The sequence below is a fragment of the Pinus tabuliformis genome, chromosome 8, assembly GCF_031772625.1.
Source record: "Pinus tabuliformis cultivar Carrire ecotype Pingquan chromosome 8, CPIR1, whole genome shotgun sequence".
NCBI classification, from domain to species: domain Eukaryota; kingdom Viridiplantae; phylum Streptophyta; class Pinopsida; order Pinales; family Pinaceae; genus Pinus; species Pinus tabuliformis.
This window is the reverse complement of record NC_142294.1, coordinates 688,099,341-688,126,954: the sequence shown is the minus strand read 5'-3', so window position 1 is coordinate 688,126,954 and position 27,614 is coordinate 688,099,341. Positions and strand designations below refer to the sequence as shown.

The 27,614-nt window shown below is 35.5% G+C and overlaps 1 pseudogene; it reads left to right on the top strand.

The window, feature by feature from the left end:
* The first annotated feature begins 12,810 nt into the window (after positions 1–12,810).
* Positions 12,811–18,655, top strand: LOC149237459 (uncharacterized; annotated as a pseudogene).
* The last annotated feature ends 8,959 nt before the right edge of the window (positions 18,656–27,614 follow it).

Below are 27,614 nucleotides of genomic sequence, written 5' to 3'. Positions count from 1 at the left end.
GTGCTTTCATTGTTAATGTTTTTCATTTTTACATAATGTTTTTTACATTTTCATTTACAGAATGAACATGTTTTTAATGAAGTAAGGGGAGTGGATGTTCCTCGTTTGATGGGAAGAAATGATGTTTCCCATGTTGTAAGCACCCTGTTTTCTTCTCATCATCGACAGGTTTGAATGCCTTTTCATCGGGGAATGAAGCTAGTTGTTTTCGTTTTAGTGACGAGATGCTTAAAGCACATAGAAAATTTCATTCCAGTCTTGATGACCCGTCTATTATGAAAATGTGCCAAGTGTGTAATTAATGCTATCTAGGTATACAAGTTCTAATATGGCATGAAGGGTCCATTTGTAAAAGGTGCAAACCAAGTGTGTAATTAATGCTATCTAGGTATAAAAGTTCTAAGATGGCATGAAGGGTCCATTTGTAAAAGGTGCAAAGGGGAGAAGGCTCACATCATTTTTCTTGTTTTAACAACATTGATCTAGGTGAGCAGCTTGAAGTTCTAAGATTTTTGACACAAGTTGAATAAATTCTTATAGTAAGGGTGAATCCAATACTGCAAGTGTCACAGGCTCCTCATGGTCAATATAAATATAGTGGTCATATAATACATTTTCCTCAAGATATATCCACGATTGCAAAGAAACATCCTCGCCTTGTTAAACAACTTGATTATATTATTGTGAGAAGTCATGGTGTTGAATCAAGATATTATGAATGATATATGAAGAGACAATGTGTGATGGATGTGTTTATTTACAAAATTCAAATCAATAAATATTATAGGGATGTTGAAGTTCATATTGATTCAATTGTCACTCACCCTGAAAGTCCTACTGATGTGTCAATGATGCTACAACATGTTGATTGAAATTTAAATGAAACAAGTAGATCTAAGGAGGACATTGAAAGTGGGAGGTAATTCCTTGTGGTCCCATCTATTGTCTTTTTTGTCATGCTTACCTAATGATTGCAGAGAGATTGATCGAACAAGAAGATTTCTCGAAAATGTAGAAGATACAGACATAGATGTTTTAGAATGGCCAGATATTGGTACAACTTATGTTAATGAATACAATACAAAAGGGTTTCTACACATGGCACTCCCTACTTTGTTCCTAATTGGAGATGTTGATTGGTTGCATCGACACATTTGCAACATTGAAATGCATGAATATGGTTTGCACTTGCTAAGATATTATGATCAAAGATTTAGAAGCCACTTTATATTTCAGTACTTTATTTTTAATATGATTATGGAGCATCATAGTCAGGGAAAGACATGGTTTATTTTGATGAAGGGTTTACATGTAAATGCACCTTCTATTGTTGAACAACCGTGTCAAGAAATTCTGTTGGCATTATGACTAATGTATGGCACTATGACTATGTGTTGTCCTTAATGGAAACCTACTTGATGAGTTGTGATGGAACCCAAATTGATCCTGATTTCAACAGGATGTGTCTACAGATGTGACAGAGAGTTTGGACAAAGGGATAACAGTTCAGAGGCAGATGAAAGGAAAATATGAAATTTCAAGAAGTATACACATGGGTATGAAGAAGGAAAGGCACTTATAGTTTCTGAACCATGGTATTCTAAATACCAAGGGTCTTTACCATGGTAGTGACCTGTGGTACTGAGCCCAAAAATAGATATTTTATCCCATCTAAGAATACCATTGAAATGATTATGGTTTTGACCTGTGGTACTGGGTAAGGGCTAAGCTATACAAAGAGATGAAGATCAAAGTGGTAGAGGGTGTGAAAGTGATGAATATTTTATGAGTACTTAGATATGAAGAAAATATGTTTGTAATGTACTGTTAATGTTTTTCTTGATATAAAACTAAGTATTCACCCAAGAATTTGATGATGGATCAGATTCAATAGATCTGAGATGACAATATTGATTATGAGGTCATTTCATCTATGTTGATAGTGTCTTAACACCTGATTTTTTTGTGTATGTCTAGATCTGGGTATGTCTGAAGTTTTGTGATATAGCGAAGGTTTGTGCCAGTAATTGTGGATATGTACGTGAGTTTTACAACCTGAAAGGCACGTGAACACATGGGTTTGATACTAGTAAGTCATCGTTAGGATATTCTGACCCATAGGAAATAGTTAAGTATAACTTGTCTAGTGTAGAGTTAGGTAAAGTGTGTTTCTTTACTATGTACTTTTGTAACTTACGATCCGAAGGTCACGATATCTTCTAGACATGAAGTGATCCGACGGTTCATTCTATCCTTAGTATTACTGACACATGATCCATGGCTTAACACCCGATTGGTCCATGATCTCTATTTAAAGAGCATGGAGGGTCATTTGTAGGTTGGCCTCCCATGATAGAACCTTATGTAATTTTTCTTTCTTTTACATTAATAAAATGCCTAAAGTGGCCATGTTGGCTTAGGCCATGGAGTGTTTCTCTCTTTGAGGGTTTTAACCACATCAAGAATATTGGTGTATTGATTTGTGATCTCTTTGTGAGCGGTGTCCTTTGTTTTCCTATTTGAGGAACTTACCTTGTAAATTCCTACATGTTATCAGAGCTATTTGAGGGCTGCATCCATTGGTGATCCAAATTTGAAGCCAATACAAGTGCATGCGACTGTCGTTTCCTAGATCTATTGTTTCTGACAGCTTTTGGGTTGAGAGGACTGCTCTATTGTGTTAGGGGAATCTGTTCTAGTGAGGAAACCCTTTCATTTGACGTGAAAAGGTTTCTAGTAGCCCTAGTTACATTATTTTTAAGATCTGGAGGTATACAATATTTATTTGCAGTTTTAGTTATTCATCTCTCTATTTATTTCGGTTTATTTAACTCTTTGTTTTTTTTACTACCAGATCTATACCTTTCATTTTTGCGTATGCTCTTTGCTCTGCGACTTTGTGTGATCTCGGCAAATCAGAAACATATAGGAAGGATTTTTCTCATGCTATGCTCTTTTCTGCCATGCCTTAGTGTGATCTCAGAAAATCTGAAATATTGAAGAAAATATTTAGTTTCTAGCGAAAGCTAACTTCTATTTTTTTTGCTAGGTAAGCACCCATGGGGGATTTGAGCCAGTAACCTATTGCAAGGACTACCTTAATAGTGCACCCATTCATCGTCAATCCAAAGCCCTGTAAGCCAGCGAAAGCTAACTTCAAGCCATAAGGTTTGGTTTTTTTTTGTATGTCCATGTTGGGTTGTGTGGTTTTTTGTTTTGTAGCCAAAACGAGTTTTTTCAAGTAAACACACACCCCAAATCTTTAGTGACTAAAAAAAAAACCCTTCCTCTTTTCCAAAAATTACTAACCTTTTAAACTATCTCACTTGGTCCAAAGTTACTTTATGAGAATAGAGGTCTTGAGTTCAAGTTTTTCTTTTTGTTGAGTTACTTTTTCAAAAAGCACATGTAATTTATGTTTTAAATTTATTTTATTTAAAAGTTTTCTCACCCATTATAAAAAGTGAGTCACTTATAATTATAAAGTCTCTTTATATTTTATTTAAGTTACAATTTAGTGGGTTGCTCATAAAGTACCATAGTAAAAGTGACTTTCACTTATTTATAAAAGTGGGTCACATAATTTTTTTTCTTCAAGTCAGCTAATTAGATCAAGTTTGGAAGGGGGGCATTTTTTTTTTAAATATAACATTATCATTCACTTCCGCACATTCACGCACTTCATTTGCATCTTCAACAACTTTTCTTCAAAAAGCCATAGCTTCTTCATCCGGAAGTCGTTTTTAGAGCCATTTTTTTTTAATCAGCCCAATTTTTCGAGATCTTTCCATTGGAACACTTAGTTTCAGAATATAAAGCTTCAATTTCTATTAAAATGGAAATTCCATGCCAAGTTATTCTTGACAGCACCAACTACTTCCATTGGTGTTCCTACATTGTAGATTTACTTAGAAGTAAAGGTCTTTACAAAATAGCCTCACACCAAAAAACTAAACCTAAATATGAAGATAAGGCAACCTAATGGGAAAATAGGAAAGATCAAGCATGTGGGTTGACAGGGATGTCTATTTCTCCATACCTTGGATTCCATATCCCAGAATTGATACCCCTCATGAAGCAATGAAACAACTCACTAAAGTTTTTGGAATTAAAAATGAAATTAGAGCCCATCAACTCGAAAATGAGTTTCTTACGTTGGAACCCAATAATTTTTCTTCCATTGAGTATTTTTTGTCCAAGTTCAAGACCTTTAGACTTCTCTTGGAAGGTGTTAAGGTTAAGAAAGAAGATGGTATCCTTATCTATTCCATTCCTACTAAGTTGGGACCAACCTACTCTATGTTTGTTTCCACCTTCCATTCTACTAGAGAAGCCTATATTTCTCAAGGACAAGACTACAAGTCCCCCTCTTTTGATGCCTTTTGTGATTCTTTAATAAGATAACAAGAAAAAATCTTACATCTTTGTCTTCTTAATCTTGAAAACTCTTCTAAGAAATCCTTAGCCGCCTAGAAACAACCAAATTCAAAGAATCCTAAGAAGCAGTATCCTAAAAAGAATGGTCCTAAACAAAACAAGGGTCCTAAGCAATTTCAGTCTCAAAATGAAAAATCAATTCAGCAAAATGATAAGGAAAATAAAAACAAAGGGAAGAAGACTGATAAACATTTCAACTTTTGTAATCGAGATGTCCACTTACAATCCAAATGCTTTAAGAATATGGAAGCCTTGGAAGAAGCAATGAAGAAGCATAACATCCATTTGGAACACTCTTCAACTTCAACTTATCCTCAGGAGTAACACTTTCTACATGTGGTTGTCAAGCATCTTGGTCTGGTTATGCACGAAATGTATCTTCTTCTTCTCACTCTCATGAGTTTCTCATTGATTTTGGAGCTTCTTATCACATGGCCAAAAACAAAGCCATGTTTTCTTCTTTAAATGATTGTAACACCAAAAATATATATGTTGGTGATGATAGATCTCTTGGTGTTGTAGTGACTGGAACTGTTCATCTAGACAATGGTCAATTTAATTATGTATTTTGTGTTCCAAACTTATCCTGCAACCTTCTATATGTATATCAAATAACTCATTTAGGTGAAGGTAAAACCATTGAATTTTCACCTCACGATGTTGTAATTAAGGACCTAACAGATGCTAAATAGATCTTAGCTACTGGAATTGCTGATGATTCTACAAGGTTGTATAATTTTAACAACTTTGGGTCATCAAATCTTCCCTCAGTATTTGTTGCTCATAATGATGAAGTGAGCAAACTTTGGCATGAGCGATTTGGTCACTTAAACTATCACTCCCTTCAAAATCTATGTAAAGAAAATATGGCGACAGGTTTTCCTATGGTATTTGCTCCAGATGTGTACTCAGAAAACATCATCGAGATAGTTTCCAAAAACATGACGCTTGGCACGCCTCATCCCCTTTACAACTTGTGCATAGTGATTTATGTGGTCCACTTCCAGTTGTTTCATTCTTTGGCTAAAGTATTTCTTAACTTTCATTGATAATTTCTCTAGACACACTTGGGTATACTTCTTAAAACTCAAGAGTGAAGTGTTTAACATGTTCTTTGCCTTTAAGGCCTTTGTTGAAAAACAATCTGGACATTAAATTCTTAAGTTAAGATCTAATAATGGCGGAAAATATGTTAGCAACAAATTCATCAACATTTGCACTGAGCATGGAATTCAAATGCAGCATATTGTTCCATATACTCCATAGAAAAATGGTGTAGCTGAAAGGAAGAATCACACCTTAAAGGAAATGGTTAATTGTATGCTTCAATCTAAAGGACTTAGTCTTAATTTTTGGGCAGAATCAATTAACTATGAAAATTACATAGTAAATTGCACTCGTACGAAGGTTTTAAAGAATATCACTCCAGAAGAAGCATGGAGCTTAATTAAACTAGATGTCAGTCACTTCGTGTTTTTGGAAGTGAAGCATGGGAACATATTCTAGATGAGAAACATAAAGCCTTAGAACCTAAGAGTGAAAAATGTATTTTTGTTGGATATTATGAAGATGTGACTTATTTCACCTAAATCCAAAATGTTATCATTAGAAGAGATGTAATGTTTTCTCAAAATATATCTCCCTGTGAGCCTAGTTTTACGGATGTGCCACCTCTCTCTATCACATCTACTTCTGAAAATATTTCTTCTTTAGATGATGATAGTGAGGATGAAAATCCTCCCCCACCTTCTCGAGATCCTCCGTCATCTCCTCAGCTTCCAAAATGGGTCTGCGCTACTCAAGATGCAACATGTGTTCTTGCAGGTGATCCTACATATCAACGTCACACTCATTCTAAGTTTGATAGAGCCTCTTCTTTACTGGCTCAAGCTCCAGCGAATTATGATCCTGACACCTTTGCAAAAGTTTCAGGCCATCCAAATTGGGACATAGCTATGAATGAAGAATATCTTTCATTATTGGCAAAAGATACATGGGATCTTGTTCCTCTTCCAAAGGGACGAAAACTTGTTAGATGCAAATGGGTTTACAGAACAAAGTATGGGCCAGATGGAAAAGTTGATAAACATAAAGCTCATCTTGTTGCTAAGGGCTTTTCCCTTGCTTCCTCTTTCAAATCGGGAGTCCATCAGATGGATGTTAAATTTTCCTTTTTGCATGGGGACTTGCATGAAGAAATATATATGGAACAACCTCTTGGCTTTATAAAAATAGATTCTAGCCTTGTATGTTGGCTTAACAAATCCCTTTATGGTCTCAAGCAAGCTCCTTGGGCTTGGTATGCAAAAATGGATAGCTTTCTTTTAGATACTGGCTTTTCTAGGTGTCATTTTCACAATACTCTCTACATCAAGAAAGTGGGTAAGTCTCTTATCATTCTTGTTCTTTATGTTGATGATCTTATCCTTACTAGTAGTGATCCCAACCTTACAAACCATGTGAAGTCCAACCTTAAAAAGTAGTTGAGATGACATACTTAGGACACTTGCATTATTTTCTTGGTCTTCAAGTCTTGCAATCCAAGGAAGGTATTTCCCTTTCCCAGTCCAAGTATGCCTATGATATTCTATGCCACTTTCATATGGAAGACTGTAAGCCAACCCCTTCTCCCTTTTAGTCTGGAGTCAAACTTTCAGTCACTTGTACTTCCCCTGAAGTTGATGCTACCTTATACCATCATCTTGTAGGAAACATTTTGTATCTAACCCATACATGTCCTGACCTTTCCTTTTTTGTTGGCCTTATTGCTCAGTTTATGCAAAACCCACATGAAAGTCATTGGAAAGTAGCTAAAATAATACTTCATTATGTTTGAGGTACAGTTCATTTTGGGATTCATTACAGTGCAGAAGCATCTCCTCTATTGGTTGATTTCACCGATTCTGATTGAGCTGGTGACCGTAATGATCAGAAGGCTATTGCAAGTTATGTCTTCACTCTTGGTTCTATACCTATTACATGGGCGTGCAAGAAACAAAGATCCATTTCTCTTTATTCAGTAGAAGCAGAGTATCGTGGCACAGTAGAAGCTAGTAAGGAAGCCCTATGGCTTCGTCAAATCCTGTCAGAGTTTGGATTTCAATAGCAGAATTTGGCTACACTTTGGTGTGATAGTAAAAGTGTCATTCAACTATGCAAAGATCAAGTCCAACATCAGCGCAACAAACACATTAAACTACACATGCACTTCATCAGAAATCTTATTCATGACCATGTTATTGAAGTCCAATATTGTTCAACAAATGATCAAGTTGCAGACATATTTACAAAGGCTCTCATAGAGGCGAAGTTTACTGAGCTTCAATTTATGGTTGGATTTTAGGAAGTTCTCACTAAGGGGGGATAGGCTCTAATGCCTCCTTCCTTCTCCTATTGTGTCATATTTGTACATCCTTCAATCCTATCCCAAGTTATTTTTAAGGGGGGATGTTAGGATATTCCGGCACATAGGAAATAGTTAAGTATAACTTGGTCTAGTGTAGAGTTAGGTAAAGTGTATTTCTTTACTATGTAATTTTGTAACTTACAATTAGATGGTCATGATATGTTCTAGAGATGAAGTGATCTGACGGTTCATTCTCTCATCGGTATTACTGACACTTGATCCGTGGCTTAAAACTCGATTCGTCCATGATCTCTATTTAAAGATCATGGAGGGTCATTTGTAGGGTGACCTTTCATGAGAGAATATTATGTAAAATTTTATTTCTTTTACATTAATAAATTTCCTGAAGTGGTCACGTTGGCTCAGGCCATGAACTATTTCCCTCTTTGAGGGTTTTAACCACGTCAAGAATACTAGTGTATTGATATGTGATCTGTTTGTGAGTAGTGTCCTTTGGTGTTCTATCTAAAGAACTTACCCTATAAATTCATACAGTCACGTATATATTCTGATCTATATGTGGGTTTGTTTCCTTAAAAGGGTGTATATATGCGAGTTTGTTTTGAGGAAAGCGCGTACAAAAAGTAGGGTTTTTTATGAAAAGGATAATCAGTCTTGTTTTGTTTTTGTTGTCTGTTAATGAAGTCTTGTTTGATGTTCTCATCTTAACAATAATGTTTAAAATATGAATTGATTGATTTAAGAATGATGATGATATGTGCTATTTGTGATAGAAGTTCAGTTAAGGTTTCCTGATTGTTTCATAATGATGTAGTGGATCTATGTATGATTCAGTATTTGTTTTAGAGTGACAATGGTTTAGTTTTTAGGATTTAGTAGTTCACTTTTAGGTTTCAGTGGTTTAATATTTGTACGTGGGTATGATTTATGAAAAGTGCATACACACATGGGTTTGCTACCATAAAGTAGTGTATATATTTTGATATATGGTTGATGAGGGTTTGCAATAATAGAATCTAGTTTCTATGTTGTGCAGTACATTGATTGGTATTAAGGTTAGAGTGATCTAACTATTTCGGTTGTTTAAGATTGAGTTTTAGTTTATTGGTTTAGTTTTGGTTGATTCGGTCGATTCAATTATTGGGCCAGAGATTGGTTGTTTCATATAATGATTGAGTGGTTTGTTGTAGTAATCGGTTTCAGCTTTGATAATTGGTTTTGGGCTTAAATGATGGTAGTGGGTCCAGTCTAAAAATTTGATGGAATGTGGCCTACAGTTGTGATTTTTTGTATCAAGTGGATCCAATATGAAAATCTATAAAACATGGTCCCTGAAGGTGTTGAAGGTTCAAGCCTTCAATCAGTATGTTGAAGTTTCCTTCGAGTGGTAGCTAGTAAATTAGATCAGGGGGTTGGAGCTCCCTTCCAGTGTTTTCCAGTAAATGAGATCAAGGGGTTGAAGCCCCCTTCCAATGTGTGTTGGAGAATGAGAGAAGCTTGTGGCCTTCTACAGGTGGGTGTCTGTGTGATGGTATGAGTTTGTGCCAGTGCAATATTGTAAGAAGTTTTTCTTCATAATAAAAAGAAGATAGAGATGACAATAGTGATGGTTTTTTTCCACATTTGCTTTCAACCTTAAATCATGGCATTCACATGTGATGGTTTATTTTGTTCTTACTACACATGGTTACTATTTATTTAATTTTTAATGAAGTACTATTGCACTGGGTGAAGATAAACAAAAGGCGAATTAACTAAAAAAAATATGTCTTTACTGGATACACTAGTAGAAATGAGAAATTAGTGACTAAGTGACTAAAAACATTAGGCACCACAGATTTTCCAAGTGAAATAATATCAAAAATGAGAAATATTAAGTGCCCCAACTAAAAAGAACATAAATGATTAATTTAGTGCCGGGTTGAAATATACAACTAAAAATTACTAACGTGAATGACTAATTTAGTCTATGAACAAAAATATGACTACCTAACAAGTACTACAATAATATGAATTAGTCATTTATGTTAGTAATTTTAATACAACTCAATAACCTTGTTTACTTCCTCTAAAGTTATTACATAAGGAATAAGGTATGAAAAGTCAAGCTATTTTAAGTATTATCCCAAATTGGGCTTCCCTTATTTCTCTCTAACCTTACCTCTATAACGAGGACCCTACTCTCTCTCTGGATTTTCACAATTATGTGGGTGCAATTCCTGCCATTGACTGTAACACTATATATATATATATATATATATATATATATATATATATATATATATATATACCCCAACAATTCTTACTATATATATATATATATATATATATATATATATATATATATATATATATATATATATATATATATATATATATATATATCGTAAGAATTGTTCGGGTATTCAAACAATGACCTAAGTACCTTTGGGGCCTTTCTTGGAGTTGAATTTTATGTTAGATTTAATAAAATTCACTAGTACATATGGGTGGAAAATTTGACGTTGTACTGTGATAGTTCATTCGTGTTGTTGGATTTTACTTGCAATTTTTTTTAAAAGCCTCAACTTTCATCAAATATCTGATGGACACAATTATCATTGGATATTGTATAATATGTTAGTCAGATATATGACACTAATTATATTATGAGGAGAACTGAATGTTTACCTAATATCCCACAAACATTCACTTTTTGTCAGAAATACAGCATTTGACCATACCAATAATCAAATAAACTTAACATAATAAATATAACACTTTATAAATCATTATTTTAAACATGAATTTAATTCATTTACATTTACACCACTACCCATTTTTTGTTTATCCACATGTAATTTGTGAGCTTCATGATCCAAATCTTTGAAGTCCCTCACAAAACTCCAACAATCAAAGAGAAGGTGCTAGCTGGAAAAGGCATTGTGAACCATCGCTCATGGGAAACATCGGCTCAACGTTGGAAAAGGTGCTGCAAAATTAGTTTCCATAGGGTGATCACTACTTTCCCTTGAAATTTTTGGTGAAATATGCTACTTCAAAAGTGTCCTTCAAGTATGTGTGAAGTCGAAGATTTTCACATTGAAACCTTTAAATTATTGAACATCGGGTAGCCTAGTTGCAAATTTCAGTGGGGTTTCAATTTTTTGTGTGTTAAAGGCCCTTTTTACTGAGTCTAAATTTGTATCAGACGAAGGATCCCTGACAAAACACTTATTGTTAAGATTAAAAAAAATGATGCACCATAAATATAACTTGTTTGCAAGATATCCTTTGGTAGACATTTGGCATCATAGAATAAAGGTTTTAATTCATGTGACACATCTAGAGAGTGCCTTTGGCCATTTTAGGTTGTAGAAGATTTTTTTAGCTTTTGTTTCCATGCATGATCTTGACAATAAATATAGTATAAAATGTTCTACCTTACTTGGCAACATATGTGATTCCAAATTCCTCATTCCTTCTAAGGAAACAAAAATCCCATTTCAGTCTGGTATGGCCCATTTTTCCTTCTATGCGTTCATAAGAACTTATAAGGTTATGAAAAATATTGTCAACAAACTATGCCTTTTGGAAGGACATTGGAAAAAGGAATAAGGTGCAATGAAATTATCTTGATGAGCCACATATTGGTCATGCTCAAAGTGGCATCTCAACGATCAATACCCATCACATATCATACCAGTGCCATAAGGAAAACTTTTCCTAAGGGATCTTAAAAGACCAAAATGGTTTTAAGGTGGGTTTAAAGGATAAATTTAATTTTCATGGAAAGGACTTTATCTAGGATTTTAAAATACAATTGTAGCCCTGTTTAGGGTCACTTCATTTGGATATGAGCTTAATATTTTCTGTATTACCAATTCATCATGATGTCAAGTAAATTTCATCTTAAAACTTCTTTTAAACTTTTAGCAAGATAGGCCCAAATAATTCCCAATTAGTTTTGTAGTATTCACATGGAAGCCCATCTATTCTTGGATTTTTACTATCAACCATGTTATTCAAGGTAATGTTAAATTCCTTTCATGAGATGTTCAACTCACAAACCTCTCTATCCATGTGAGAAAATTTAGAAGGGACAACTTTTAAACAATGAGTCAATGCATCTTCATTAGACTTCTCATTGAAGTGTTGGATGTGATATCAATTTGTGGTAGGCTAAAAGATTTTGAAAAATCTCTTTATTCTTAATGAACCTACATTTCTTAAAATGAATAGATTTTATGTCTTCAAACTCCTGCTATTGTTGAAGATCCTGAGAAAAGAGTTTGGTGCATTTATCCCTAACCCTTAGTCCAATGGAGTTTGGCCCTAATTTGTACACCTTTGTCTTTTGTACCCTTAGAATTCCTAAGGACATGCCTCGATCATGGTGTTTGTTTTTCATTTCAAGATAAAATGGGTTTTCTTTTAACACCAATCCAACTAAGAGTAAGTATTATTATTATTAAAAATACATTTATTATTTTTGTGAGGAGTCATATTATTCAGATTATTACACATGTTAAGAGAATTAATAATTTTCTCACTATTATTATTATTGTTAGGGGTATTATTAGAGAAATCATTATTAATGAGGGATTTATTATTAATTAAATTATAATTAGTAAGAGAGTTATAATTGGAGAGGATATTATTAAATTCTGATAAATGAAGGGGGGGGGGAATAATTGGGGACTTCAGGGAACATGATTAGGATTAGAAAGTGAGGAGATATAATTATAATAATTAATCTTGTTAAGAGTAATTTTTAGTAAAAAAAATTATTAGTGATGGAAGAGTAAGAATATTAGAATCAACACGTGAGGATGAGGGGGGATTTTAGGCAGGTTGAAGAATGAGAAAGATTTGACAATCCAATACAATCCAACGGTGGAGGAAGAGAGGTTAGAGGGTAATTCATTCACCGAGGTATCGCTTGCAATTGTTGTCAATTTAACCATGTCATCATCCAATGAGACCTCAAATCTTGGTAGAAAGAATCCCCAGTTAGATATAACACAATGGATCTTGGTGACAGAGGTGAGGCTGCCGTGGTGGTATGGGTGGTGGTGACCTTGGCAGAAATTTTGGGGATTTTCTAAGTTTCCCAAACCCTATTGCTAGACTCGACTTATTTGGTGGAGGGTTACATGGACGAAGCTTGGTGGAGGAATTCTTTGGCCATGATGCATTTGATGATCCTTTTTTCTAGTGCCCATTTGGGGGCTTGTTCGGCCCTCCGAGCAGTGATCAAATTTGAAGGGTGGGTCTTAATTTTATTTGGAAGGGCATATATTTATTTAACCCTTCAAAGATGAAAAGTTATAAAAAAAATTGTACTTCTATTAACAAGTGTCTATTAAATAAAACTCTTTATAAAAAAAATGCCAAAATGAAATGGTGTCCTTCTAAATCTTTAAAATTTAAAAAGTGGATACATTAAAACACTATAAAATCTCAATAGAATTTAGTAAATAGGCAAACATTTTTCTCAAATTCTATTAAAAAAAAGGTAAACATATGTTTCTTCTATTCATTACATAATCTTCAAAAGTATTTGAATTTACATCATTGAAAATATAAATTTATTTGCACAATGGAATTTTTTTTTAGTTTTCATTTGTTTCTAATTTATACTATATGTTTTGTTGAGCTTGAAACAATTTAAAGAAAACCAAAAAAATAAATATATACCTTCAACAACCAAGGGAATTGAACTTTTCTCTTAACATTGCTCAATCAAAGAACACTATCTATAGACTTTCATCAACATTAAAAACTTCAAGCTTTATAGATTCAAAAATTTATGTAATTAAAAGGAATTTTTCTATATCTAATAGGGAAATATTGTAATATGTAATACACATCTGCAGTGTTGTTGTTGTATGGCTTGGTTGGTAGCTTTTTTTATTTAAGAATGGTTTTCAAATTTGGTCCTTACAATGAATTCAAGTTTGGTTGATATCTTTTTCTAATAATGTCCTTTCTTTTCGTTGATGTCTTTTTATAATAATATGGTTTCTTTTCATTAACAATATCATTTAATTTTTCTATGATTTCAACATCTCCTTAAAAACCCTTCACAACAGTAGTTACATGGACAACACCCACATGCACGATTTATTTCCTAGATGTTGAATGGAGAGAATGAAGCGGGAGACACAATAGTAGTTGTATGGATAGCTATTTGCATTCTATATCTTTTGGGAAGACCAACCAAAAAAAGAAAAATAAGTTGTAGCCCTGTAGGCAGACCAACCTTCAGTTGTGTGGTTATTAGTAGAGCCATAGAGTTTCATTTTAACACTTCTCCCTAGTTCAAAACTCTACATAATTTTATGGGAAACACACTTATTATTTCTCAATTTTTTTTATAGCATTAATTTCTATGTTTTCAAAAACTAGAGAGTTAATAAAGAAAAAGGATTTTTAAGATAAGAGAAGAAATACGGGGTTTTAAATAAAGTTTGATTTTACAAATGATAGGCTTAATAGTAGGCTTGATTACAGTAAGTTCAAATGGCAGCAATGCTAGGATTTTGTAACTATTATGGTTGTCATTCACGGAATCATCTAAAAATAGAAAAGAGATGGTAGTAGTTATTTACAAGAACATAAAAAACATTAGAATCACTAAGCGTAGTTACCACCATCTAATGGGTAATTTCATAATTGAACAATCTTGTTTGAATGGTTGTCAAAATTGAACAAGCTTGTGTGAATGGTTGGTTGACAAGAAAGAAAGAAAATTTTGCAAATTACGAAAGAAAATGAAGATACAACAAAAAATTTGGTTATGATGTAAAAATGTCAATATTATCACTTTAATCTATTTTTAAACACGATAAAATTACATCTTTAACTAATTTATTTCATTTATTACTATAAAATGAAAAATTATTCATTTATTACTATAAAATGAGAATGTATTAATTTATTACTATAAAATAAGAATTCAAATTAATAAAGAGATTACATTTTCTATGTACCGATGTTTTCTAAAAAGAAACCCTAAATAAATAACCCTATGTATCTTATTATGTTATCTCAAGATTTCCATGTCGAACATGAGAGTTTCAAAGTAATGATGTCTTCATGGAAAATGTAAGGAACCCTATTAGCCTTATTATAATATGTCAGGATATATATGTGGAACACCAAAGTAATGTCATGAATATGTCCTCATAATTAAGGTAGGATGGAAGATGTTTTAGCGGTAGGATGATCAATACTCGAATATATTTGGCATCCTTGGAAATGTAGTAGATGGCAGTAGTTATTTACAAGATGAAAAAGAAATTGTCAATCAGTAAGCGTAGTTATCACCATCTAATGGGGTAATCTCATAATTGAAAAATCTTGTGTTAATAGTGGGTTGACAAGAAAGAATAAAATTTTACAAATTAAGGAAAATGGAAATACCAAAGAAAATTTAGTATGTGGTTATGATATAAAAATGTCAATACTGTCACTTTAATCTATTTTTAAGCGCTTGACAAATATGAAAAATATCATTTCAAATTGCATACTTGTTAAAGGCCATTGATTGGGACCGTGAAATTGCTTGACTTTATCGGGGCTTCAGAAGCTTCATAACTCCCTTTCCAATCCCCTTGAAAAACGAATATATGAAAAAATATGAAGTGAAATACTTCAATGGATTGATTTTCAGAGTTGAGCAGAGCAAGATGTAATTACAAGCAGAAGTAAATATAAGAATACACAAATCCACATCAAACCTTCAATTGAATGGAAAGATTAAGAGATTCTGCTTGATACAGAGTGTAACCTTGAAGGTTCTCATTCCAACACATGACGATATAAAGATCAATCAACCGTTCCATACATAATAATTTTAAATGGTTCCACCTAAATCAATGAACTGAATGAAAGGCCAAGGAAATGAAAGTTGAAAATTAAAACTGAGAGTCAAAAATACCTTATGAACTTATGCTGCACTCATGGTAAGGTTGGGATTGGAAAAATCAATGCAAGCAAGATTCATAGGCTCAGAATAATTTAACTCAGTCATCGTTAATTCTGTCTTTTGTCATTTGTTTCTTCTAAATCTCTGATACCTTCCAAATATGCCCTATTTATGGATATCAATACATAGGTAATTCTCCTCTACTATCAATGAATGTGAAAAGAAACCTCTGTTATCTGAACATAAACCTCATATCATGACTGCTAACTCTATCAGTGCTTCCATTATGACTGATGGCCTGGGAATGGATGAACAACCTCCATTACGTCCCATTGCACTTTCTTGAGTGTTGCTAGAACCTCCTACAGACTTTATAGTGTTACATCAGTCAGAGAACTGGGATTTTTTGAAATGTCCTATGGACGGGCAGCCCTTCATATGGCATTTTATAATATTATTTAATTTTTTTTTAAAACTTGTAAAAATCAAAATTTAAATTTCTTTTGACTGGTAAATTTGGCTAAGCACTTCTCTGATGTGCTAGAGGGCTTCAGAAGGGCTGTGATGTGTTCAAATTTAAACACTGCCTCTGAGCAATAGTCTGTTTGGTTTCAGCAGCCTTTTTGGGTTGATGAGGGGGAATATGAGCATGGGCATGGACATGATGGACGATGAGCCATTCCATTTCCCTTCCAACGAGGTTTTTATTGATAAGAGGCCCTTCAATTTGGCACAGCTACAAGGTTGATGGGGAACTATGATTCAGGAGCTGCCTCACGACGATGAAGCTCCAACATCTGGGGAACTATGATTGAGGAGCTGCCTCACGACGATGAAGCTCCAACATCTGAATCTAAACCTGCTAAACTTGCTAGCACAGAGCCCGTAGTTGAACACCTAGTTGAGAAGGTTATTTAGGCGATGTAGAGGATGAAACAAGAAATATCAGACAATAATACCAGTCATCTGATACCCACCCTAATTTTACTTCAGTCATTCGGTTACGATAGATCTACAGTTTCTAGGCTCAGTGTTGTCTATTATACTTCTTCATCTAAAAGGAGGGTTGGTCCAAATGCGGTGACGAAAGCGAAACATCATGAGAAAGATAGACTTGTTGGTATTGAGAATAGTGCATCCTTGACCTTCTGCCAATTTCCTGTCTGTGCCACTCTGAGTGAGAAGATGAATAGAAATGGTGAAGGACTGGCAATCAGAATCGATCTAGGGATGATGTATTTGTCTGTGGGAGTATGGCAGAATGGAAGGTTGGATATCATATCCAACGATCACGGGAATTGAACCACTGCCTCCATCATCACCTTCACTGATAAAGAGAATCTTATCGAAGAGTCTGCTAAGAACCTAGTTGCCAGAAATCACAATAATACAGTTTTTGGTCAATAATCGTCAATTACTTATCCACGCGATTTTATTTGTTACATCCTTCCTCTTTCCGTAAAATTTGTATATGTTTTTCATGTCCGTTGTTATATTCCGATTATAAATCTAGGTTGGTTTGTTAACTTATGGAAGACGCAAAGTAGTTAATACGAAGGAAGTTCTCTGATCCGTGCATTCAGAACAATGTGGGGCTATGACATTTCAAGGTTATTCCAGGAGTTGGTGATAAGCCCATCATCATTGTAACATACAAAGGGGAGGAGAAGTGTTTTGTAGCCGAGGAGATATCTTCCATGGTTTTAGAAAATATGAAGGCGATTGCTGAAGCTTATCTTAGGACCACGGTGACGAAGGCTATCATTAGTGTTCCTGCATGTTTCAACGATTCTGAGAGGTAGCAAACCAAGGATGTTGGTGTCATTGCTGGCTTGAATGTTATCAGAATTGTCAATGAGACCACTGCTGATGTCGTTGCCTATGGACTGGAAAAGAAAGGCAGTAGTGTTGGTAAGATAAATGTTCTCATTTTTTACTTGGGCGGAGGTACCTTTAATGTTTCTATTATGACAATTGAAAGCTGTCGTTTTGAGGTGAAGGCCACAGTTGGTGATAACAATTTGGGAGGTGAAGATTTTGATAACATATTGGTTGACTAATTTGTACGCTACATTAAGATAAAGTATAGAAAAGACATCAGCAGCAATGTTAGAGCCCTTGTGAGACTAAGAAAATCATGCGTAAGGGTGAAGATAAATCTCTCATCAACTGTTGAGACCACCATTGAGATTTATTCTCTTTATGATCGTATTGAATTTTATTCCACTATTACTCTGGCCGGTTTCGATGAACTTAACATAAATTTGTTCTGGAAGTGTATGGAGCTTGTTGAAAAATTCCTATGAGATTCCAAGATGGACAAGAGTTCCATTCATGATGTGATTCTTGTTGGTGGGTCTACTAGGATTCCCATAGTGTAGTCCTTATTGCAGGACTTGTTTAATGGCAAGGAACTCTGCAAGAATATTAACCCTGATGAGGCCGCTGCATACAGAACTGCGGTGCAGGCTGCTATTTTGAGTAGATAGGGTGATGAAAAAGTTTGAGATATGCTTCTTCAGGATTTAACTCCTGATTATTTATGGATTGAAGCTACAGATGGTTGTATCACTGTCCTCGTCCCTAGGAAAACCCTCATCCCCACCTACAAGAACCGAGTCTTTTCTACTGTCTCGAACAACGAAACTGGTATTGAGAAAGATAGCTTTTCTCTGGAAATTTGTGACAAGATCCATGTTGTGTGTAACAAACGGAATGCATATGGCAGAGAGAATACTATAGAGACTCTTCACTACATGACTGAAGAGGAAGCTGTCAAATTCAATGAATTTTGGGAAACACATGCAACAAGTTCTCTCCTTGGATCAAGAAGTAGATCAAGGATGTAGGAAGGAAACGGTAGTGGATCATCTAGTAGACCTCAACTTCTCTTTCCCTCCACTGAAGGTCATTAATATGCATGTCCTGGAGTTAGGTGATATTAAGATCCTTTCATATGAAGGGCATGTAGCCTCACCCTCTCATCTTGGAAAGCCTACAAGAGTAAACTTCGCAGGTTGTTGACCATGAGATGATTATTCTTTACCTTGGTAATCAATATTTTCATCTAAGTCTCATCCACTATTTTATTTTTATAACTGACAAGAAATTAAGTTTGAACCTCGTGTTATGTGTGAGCTCATTGACAAGAGAGTTCCTTTCCAAAATAGCCAGGTGAGTCTTTTCTATGTTGTATCATGTCTTCTTTTGGTTTATTTTTATCACTGGATGTTTATGTTTAGATCTCTTTTATTTGTATTTTTATACAGTGCTATGATATATCTTGAGCTCTATGCTTTTTATTTTACCATAATTCTATAGCTTTTTTAGCAGTTGCATGTACATGTATACCTTCATTTTGTCATCAATCTGCAACACTATAATTTCTTGTGCCACTATAATTTCTTGTGCCATTTAAATTTTTGTGACCTAGAATATAACAAAACTCTTATTAATGTTTCAAATTGAAGATGGAGATATTATTTGGTTTCAAAGGGTTGGTTCTCTCAAAGATGAGGAGGAATGGTATCGGTATCCACATGTGCGGTTATTTTTGGAGTATGTGCGTAACAGACAAGTAAAATACTCTTTTACTTCAATATTAAAATATATGTAGCATTTAGAGTAAAATAAATGATAAGTATTGAAATGCAAGGAACAATTTTTATTTATTCCATGGATGAAATTATAGTATTTTTTTTTGGTAGTTGTTTCCCTCTGCAACATTCTGAATATAGGTTTGCAAAATTGTTTTAATCTAAAAAAAGTCAGGTAGGTTCTTTTCTAATTAGTAGTTTTGTTGTAAGTCCTTTTTTGTTATTTGTATCTTTTAGGTTATTCTTTTTGTGATTCAAATACTAAATACCTCTTGTAGGAATTTACAGGGTAACTTCCTCATATAGAACATCAAAGGACACCACTCACAAACAAATCACAGATCAATACACCAGTGTTCTTGACATGGTTAAAACCCTCAAAGATGGAAACAGTCCATGACTTGAGCCAACGCAGCCACTTTAGGCAATTTATTAATGTAAAAGAAAGAAAATTTACATAAGCTTCTCTCTAAATGGTCACCCTACATGTTCTTTAAATAGATATCATGGACCAATCGAGTGTTAAGCCATGGATCAAGTGTCAGTAACACCAAGGAGAGAATGAACCGTCGGATCACTTCATGTCTAGAACATATTGTGACTGTCAAATTGTAAGTTACAAAAGTACATAGTAGAGAAACACACTATACCTAACTCTACACTAGACCAAGTTATACTTAATTATTTCCTATGTGTCGGAATATCCTAACATCCCCACTTAAGAACAACCTAGGATAGGATTGAAGGATGTACAAATACGACACAATAGGAGAAGGAACGAGGTATTAGAGCCTATCCCCCCTTAGTGACAACTTCCTGAAATCCAACCATAAATCGAATTTCAGTAAACTTCACCTCTGTGAGAGCATTTGTAAAGATGTATGCGACTTGATCATTTGTTGAACAATATTGCACTTCAAGAACATGGTCATGAATGAGCTTTCCGATAAAGTGCATGTGTATTTCAATGTGTTTTTTGCGCTGATATTGGACTAGATATTTACATAGTTGAATGGCACTTTGATTATCCCACCAAAGTGTAGTCAGATGCTGCTACTGAAAGCCAAACTCTGATAGGATCTGACGAAGCCAAAAGGATTCCTTAATAGCTTCTACGATGCCGTGATAGTCTTCTTTTGTTGAAGAAAGAGAAATTGCACTTTTTTTCTTGCAAGCCCATGTAATAGGTCCAAAACCAAGAGTGAAGATATAACCTGTAGTAGACTTACGATCATCAGGGTCACGAGCCCAATCGGAATCAGTGAAATCAGCCAATAGAGGAGACGCTTCTGCATTGTAATGAATCCCAAACTAAACTGTACCTCAAACATAATGAAGTATTCTTTTAGCTGCTTTCCAATGACTTTCATGTGGGTTTTTCATAAACAGAGAAATAAGGCCAACAATAAAGGAAATGTCAAGACAAGTATGGGTTAGATACAAAAGTTTCCCTAAAAGCTGATGATATAAGGTAGCATCAACTTCAGGGGAAGTACATGTGACCGAGAGTTTGGCTCCAGACTGAAAGGGAGAAGGGGTTGGCTTACAATCTTCCATGTGAAAGTGGCGTAGAAGATCACAAACATACTTGGACTGGGAAAGGGAAATACCTTCCTTGGATTGCAAGACTTGAAGACCAATAAAATAATGCAAGTGTCCTAAGTCTGTCATTTCAAACTGCTTCCTAAGGCTGGACTTCACATGGTTTATAAGGTTGGTATCACTACCAGTAAGGATAAGATCATCAACATAAAGAACAAGAATGATAAGATACTTACCCACTTTCTTGGTGTAGACAGTATTGTGAGAATGACAGCTAGAAAAGTGTAGAAAATCTATGATAAGTTAACCCGATAATGCAATATAAATCAAAGCAGAATACTATAAACTACTTCTATTATCAATTTGCGGAAGCTTAAAGATCGAGCTGAACAATATAACTAAAAGAAGAAGAATCAATGGCACAATACACATGAAAATAATTTGGGGAAAGCCTCAGGTAAAAACCACACACTGTTGTATTATCATACATGGTGGAAATACATAGGAATTATACAAAGCCTTTGCTCTCACAGCTAGCTAGCTCTTAGTACAATCCTCATAGATGCTCACAAGCAATCGTGGCTTCTCTCTAGCCTTCCTCTCTGCCCTCCAAGCTCCTATTTCCTTGCATTGTTCCTTGTGGATGATTATCCCATTACCAAGTGGAAAAACCAACCTTCAAAACTGCGCAATCCTCAAGGATGAATCCTTCACTTCATGCATGAGGTTTCTTCATGAGAAAACACATGCAACTGATAGTACACTGTTCTTGAAAATTAATCTCAACTTGGTCTTTCTCAGAACAGACATGCATGAGTTTCCGATAAGGGAATCTTCAATTAATGGGAGTAGCACTAGTTGAGTGCATTAATGCATCAACTGACTGTTAACTCACTATTAGTTCCTCAAACAATTTGGAACTAATTCAACTGGAATTAACTCAATAAACTGAACTAACTAATTACAACTCAAATATAACTCAATCTTATCTCCTTAATTTAAGGGGTAACTCTTGCATGACTTCAGAAAGACATCTAACTTGAATTTCTCCAACTAATTAATTTAAAATTAATTAATTAATTATTTCCAAGTAGTTGTTAAGACTAAATTCAATTTTAATTCACAATTTATTTCAAGGACAAATTAAATTGGAATATTCTTATTGCCATATTTCAACACCCCCTCTCAACAAGAAAGTGATTATTTTCTAGCTTGATCCTGTCTCTATGGAACTCAAATTTACACTTTGACAATGTCTTTGTCAAAATGTCAACATCTTGCTCCTCTGTCGAAATATACTGCAACAACATGATCCTCTCGACTTGCGAAAAGCCACGGGCAACAAATCTTGCCTTATGCTTCTCCACACTACCATCAGCAGCTTGATTTACCTTGTAAAGCCAATGGGAACTCACAACTGACTTGTTCTCTGGTCTTGGAACAACGTCCCAAACACTGTTATGAACTATGGAGTCATACTCCTCCACCATAGCATCAACCCAAATCGGTTGTTACACTGCTTCCTCAAGGGAAAATGGCTCAGTCTCAACACATTCCCCAGTAAGGGCCATGTATCTAGTGTACCTCTCAGGTGACCTCTTCTGTCTACGCTAAGAATATGGTGCTCCCACATTATCTCTCGCATCCTTCAACAATTTTTCAACTTCTCTTGTGCACTTCCGTCCATCTCTAGAAGACTCTTCTTGAGTGGATGTCTTCACTCCTGGAACCTCTGCATGGGGTGACTCCACATCAGTCTGAGGCTCCTCCTCCTTAGGAACCAACAGTTCCTCCACAGCCTGTAGTTGGAGCTCCCTCTCAAGGGAAACTCGCATGTCCTTCTGCTCATCAAACTTGAGATCTCTGCGAACCATTGTCCTCCGACTAGTAGGCAAGTACACTCGATAGTTGTGAGGTGTATCAGTGTACCCCACAAATATCCCCAACTCTGTTGTCAGCTCAAGCTTCTTACGTGCATCCTTTGTCACATGGCAATATACCAATGAGCCAAAGGTCCTCAAGTTACCCACATCTGGTCTCTTACAGGAAAAAGCTTCCTCTGGTGTCTTCATCCCATGTATGTGATGCGGGCTTCTATTCTGCAAATAATCCGATGTGTTGCATGCCTCAGCCCACAAGTGAAGTGGTAGGCCTTGGTCATGCAGCAATGCCCGTGCTGCCCTTATAATAGTTTTATTCTTCCTCTTGGCCACCCCATTATGTTGTGTGTTATGAGGTGTCGTCAACTCTCATTTAATTTCTTCCACTGCACAGAATTCCTTAAACTCTTGAGAGACATATTCTCCACCGTTGTCGCTTCTCATGGCCTTTATCTTCTTCCCTGACTTTTTCTCAACCAAAGCTTTGAACTCACAAAACTTTGTGAAAGTTTGGTCTTTCTTCTGCATGAAATAAATCCAGCATTTATGAGAATAGTCATCAATGAAACTCACATAATACCTTTTCTTCATTGTGGATGCCGTCAAGAATGGTACACACAAATTAGTATGAACTTGCTCTAAGATAGCCATTGCTCGACTATCTCGATCATGAAAGTAAGACTTGGTGTACTTTCCCAAGGTACAACCTCTGCATGTGTCAACTTGCTCAAGTTTACCTTTGGGAAGTCCTGTAGATATCTGTTGCATTTTCTTCAAAGCCCCATGATGCAGATGGCCCAACTGCCTGTGCCACAACTCACCAATGTCTTGGCTTTACACCAATTCTACTTTTGTACTCAATGTTGCACAATCATCTATCTCTCTTTTATAGAGATTCTTCACCCAAATCCCTATCCTCTTGTTCTGACCTATGGCTATGTGTCCTAGGAACGCCTTTCCTTTACTAAAGACAACATCGTAGCCTTTGTCCTCCAACATCGCGACCAATACCAAGTTCTTCTTGAGTCCAAGAACATATATCACATCTGTCAAGGTGAGAGGAGCTCCATGCTCCCTCTAAAAAAGAAATCGTGCCCACTCCTGAAACACTATACCTTCCATTGTCACCCATCTCTATGCGCATCTTGAGGTCTTTCTCCTCCAAGGCGCTGATTTTTTTTTATCACCGGTCATGTGGAATGAGGCTCCACTGTCAAGATACCAGACAAAACCCATCATCGATGACATCATGCATGTGATGAGGGTAAAGTCTATTTCAAATTGAGAAGCTAATGCCTCACCTTCCGATCCTTCCAAGGATCCCTTCTTGGACTTCTTTGATGGGAAATTAGTTGCATAATGTCCCATCTTGTGACAATTAAAGAATTTAAATTTAGACATGTCACCCTTCTTCCCTCCATGAGAATAATTCGATTTGAAATGGAAAGCCTTCCCCTTCCCTTTCCTTGCCTTACTTGTTAAGGCCAGATTTTCTGCAACATCATTCTTGGATGAAGAATCATCTCATGTGCTCCTCCTGATCTCCTCCTGCATAAGATTTGACCATTGTCGTTCCCAATCCGATAGTTTCTCCCTTCCATTCATAGAGTCCTGGTAGCTATTCCAACTCTTTGGAAGGCCAAGGATAGCGAGGCTCACCATATCATCATCTGCAATAGTTATTCCCACACTTCCAAGCTCATCTCTGTAGTTGGTGAGCCTGTTTAGATATGTGGAAATAGTATCGCCCTTCTCCATCTTGATTCTTTGAAGCTTATCCTTGAGCGCCAATTTCCTCTAGTCGCTAAGTACTGTTCTGGTAGAGGTCCTTCAATGTCTTCCACATTGAAAATGGAGTATCCTTCCCAGAAAGACTCAAGACAATATGGTCTTGAACTCTCTCAAAGATGATCTATCTCGCCTTCGCCACAAACTTCTTCCACTCACCCAAATCTTGTCCATTTGTTGAAGCTGTCTTTGGGATTTCTTGATTAATGAATTCCTTCAAGTCATTGTCTTCTAATATAGCCTTCATTATATCTTTCCATGCTATGTAATTTGAGCTACCTTCCAAGGAATACTCGAGTCTCAAGCCATAGAATGCCATTGGCCAACCTTGAAGTATGATATGAATTCAATTAGCACCTGCAACCCCTAACTTCAAACTTCAAATTCTCTTCTCAATATATTGTTCATAGCTCTAATACCATGTAGAAAATCTGTGATAGATTAACCCAATAATGCAATATAAATCAAAGCAGAATACTATAACCTACTTCTACTATCAATTTGCAGAAGCTTAAAGATCGAGCTGAGCAATATAACTAGAAGAAGAATCAATGGCACAATACACATGAAAATAATTTGGGGAAAGCCTCAACTAAAAACTCCACACTATTGTATTATCATACATGGTGGAAATACATAGGAATTATACAAAGCCTTAGCTCTCACAACTATCCAGCTCTCAGTACAATCCTCACAGATTCTCGAAGACAATCTTGGCTTCTCTCCAACCTTCCTCTCCACCCTCCAAGCTCCTATTTCCTTGCGTTGTTCCTTGTGGATGATTAACCCATTACCAAGTGGAAAAACCAGCCTTCAAAACTGCGCAATCCTCAAGGATGAATCCTTTACTGCATGCATGAGTTTTCTCCATGAGAAAACACATGCCACTGATAGTACACTGTCCTTGAAAATTAATCTCAACTGGATCTTTTTCAGAATAGACATGCATGAGTTTCTGATGAGGGAATCTTCAGTTAACTGGAGTAGCACTAGTTGAGTGCATTAATGCATCAACTGACTGTTAACTCACTATTAGTTCCTCAAACAGTTTGGAACTAATTGAACTGGACTTAACTCAATAAACTGAGTTAACTAATTACAAGTCAAATATAACTCAATCTTATCTCCTTAATTTAAGGGACAACTCTTGCATGACTTCAGAAAGGCTTCTAACTTGAATTTCTCCAACTAATTAATTTAAAATAAATTAATTAATTATTTCCAAGTAGTTGTTAAGACTAAATTCGATTTTAATTCACAATTTAATTGAAGTAAAAATTAAATTGGAATATTCTTGTTTCCATATTTCAACAAAAAGTCAGTATCTAACAAAAAGCTATCCATTTTGGCATACCAAGCCCAAGGGGCTTGCTTGAGACCATAAAGTGATTTCTCAAGCCAACATACAAGGCTGGAGTCTGTTTGTATAAAGCCAGGAGGTTGTTACATATAGACTTATTCATGCAAGTCCCCATGCAAGAAGGCAGATTTAACATCCATATGATGGACTTCCTATTTGAAAGAGGCATCAAGGGAAAGAACAAGGCAGATAAAGTTCATTTTGGCAACAGGGGAGAAGGTTTCAGTATAGTCAATGCCTTCAAATTGTGAAAATCCCTTAGAAACAAGACGAGATTTATGTTTATCAACTTTTCCATCTGGTCCAAACATAGTTGTATAAACCCATTTACATCTAACAAGTTTTCTTCCCTTTGGAAGAGGAACAAGATCCCATGTATCGTTTTCCAATAATGAACGATATTCTTCATTCATAGTTGTGTCCCAATCTGGATGGCCTAAAGCTTTTACAATGGTGTCAGGATCATAATTTGCTGAAGCTTGAGCCAGTAAAGGAGAGGCTCTATTGAACTGAGAATGTGTACATCGTTGATCTGTAGGATCACCTGCAAGAGCACCTGCTACATCCTGAGTAACACAGACCCATTTTAGAAGCTAAGGAGATGAAGGAGGATCCTGAGAAGGTGGTGGAGGATTTTCATCCTCATTGTCATCATTTGAAGAAGAAATATTTTCAGAGGTAGAAGGGATAGAGAGAGGTGGCACATCTGCAGAACTAGGCTCATAGGCCGATATATTTTCAAAAAACTTTACAACTCTTCTAATGATAACATTTTTGGATTTAGGTCAAACAAGTATATATCTTTGAAATCTTCAAAATATCCAACAAAAATACTTTTTTTACTCTCAGGTTCTAAGGCCTTATTTTTCTCATCTAGAATATGGGCCCATGCTTCACTTCCAAAAACAAGAAAGTGACTTACCTCTGGTTTAATTGAGCTGCATGCTTCTTCTGGAGTGGTATTCTTTAAAACCTTAGTAGGAGTGCGGTTTACTATGTAATTTGCACAGTTAATTGTTTCTGCCCAAAATATAAGACCAAGTACTTTAGATTGAAGAACACAATTGGCCATTTCCTTTAAGGTGCGATTCTTCCTTTTAGCTAAACCAGTTTTTTGTGGAGTATATGGAACAATATGTTGCATTTGAATTCCATGCTCAGTGAAAAAGTTGATGAATTTTTTGTTAACATATTCTTCGCCATTATCAAATCTTAGCTTAAGAATTTGATGTCCAGATTGTTTCTCAACAAAGGCCTTAAAGGCAAAGAACATGTTAAAGACTTCACTCTTGAGTTTTAAGAAGTATACCAAAGTACGTCTAGAGAAATCATCAATGAAAGTCAAGAAATACTTGTATCCATAGCATGAAACATCTAGAAGTGGACCACATAAATCACTATGCATAAGTTTTAAATGCGGTAAGGTGTGCCAAGAGGCATGTTTTTCATATCCCAATGATGTTTTTTGATTACACATCTAGAATGAACACCATCTTTGCAAGATACCATAGGAAGACCTGTCACCATATTTTCCTTACATAGATTTTGAAGGGAGCGATAGTTTTAGTGACCAAATCTCTCATGAAACAAATATGGAGGAAGAGTTGATGACCCAATGTTGTTAAAGTTATACAACCTTGTAGAATCATCAAAAATTCTAGTAGCTAAAATTTGTATAGGATCTCTTAAGTCCTTAATTACAACATCATGAGGTGAAAATTCAATGGTTTAC